The following is a 1,359-nucleotide window of genomic DNA, read 5'->3' on the forward strand; positions in this document are numbered from 1 at the left end:
GTTTTTCCCCTATAGTTACATCTCACTCCTTAAGTACCACTGATTCCTCTAATGAACAATACAACATAGTCCAACTATGTGTGAACACCTCTTAGGCCAAGAGAAGGTGTGTGGCGCCACATCGTTCAAGCCCCGGAATCAACCCTTAAGGGAGCCATCTATCTACTTACCCCTACCTGGGGGAAGGAGTGAATTTCATCTTGTGTAGCTGAGTTCCCAGCTCCCAAATCAGATGAATCTCCAAAATGGTAGGTTTGAATCGGCGACCTGGCCACTCGCACCCATACAAATTAAAGGATTGCCCTCTATGGTAGAAGTTCTCAACTCACTCAAGATTAAGGTCATGTTACCTATGGTCATCCTAGTGAAGTGAAGTCTCTGTCATGAATGGTGTTATATAATGAGACATTAACACATCGTGGTTAGGTCTTATACAAACTCTTTGTAGGACGCCCCCCGCTCGCAGGTCCCCAATACGAATGATCAGGATCAGACCATTTGTGACAAGTCACAATACTTATGACCATTCCACAAAGCGGACCTCGTCCGTAGCGTTAACAGGATAAGGTTTCCCTCCTGTATCCATATACTACAGACCATTTTGGTTATCACTCAATACATGATCCACTTCTATGTCACCACATACATGCTTGAGTCACATACAGATAACTAGGGATTTTATGTTATTGGTTTGTGGTAAAGCAAATAAAATAATTAACTGAGCAAAATACAAGATGTGAAGTAAATATCATATATTAACAACACAAGCGTTCGTACATACTGCTTACAAACTATAAGACACGAACTTTAGGGCATTAACCCCAACAATCTCCCACTTGTCTTAAAGCGATGTGGGGTGTACAATAAATTTAGTACAAAACAATAAACTAGGGCACAAAAGCTCAGTACAAGAAAATCTCCCACTTGCCCTAATCCAGCCACGGGCGATCCTATAGACCTATGCTTCGTAGGTGACCCTCAAACACTGTAGCCGTGAGAGCCTTCGTAAACGGGTCAGCAACATTGTGCTCCGAAGTGATCTTCATGATGGTCACGTCCCCTCGATGTACTATCTCACTGATCAGATGATACTTCTGCTCTATGTGTTTATTGTGCATGTGATTCCTTGGCTCCTTAGAGTTTGCAACTGCCCCACTATTATCACAATAGAGGGTAATGGGCCTAAACATATCTGGAACAACTTCCAGGTCTGTGAAGAACTTTCTGAGCCAGACGGCCTTCTTAGCAGATTCGCAAGTCGCTACGTACTCCAACTTCATAGTGGAGTCGGCGATGTCACCCCTGCTTAGTGCTTCGCCACACTACAGCTTCTCCGTTAAGAGTAAAGACTGACCCTGA

Source organism: Benincasa hispida, chromosome 1, assembly GCF_009727055.1.
Source record: "Benincasa hispida cultivar B227 chromosome 1, ASM972705v1, whole genome shotgun sequence".
NCBI lineage: Eukaryota > Viridiplantae > Streptophyta > Magnoliopsida > Cucurbitales > Cucurbitaceae > Benincasa > Benincasa hispida.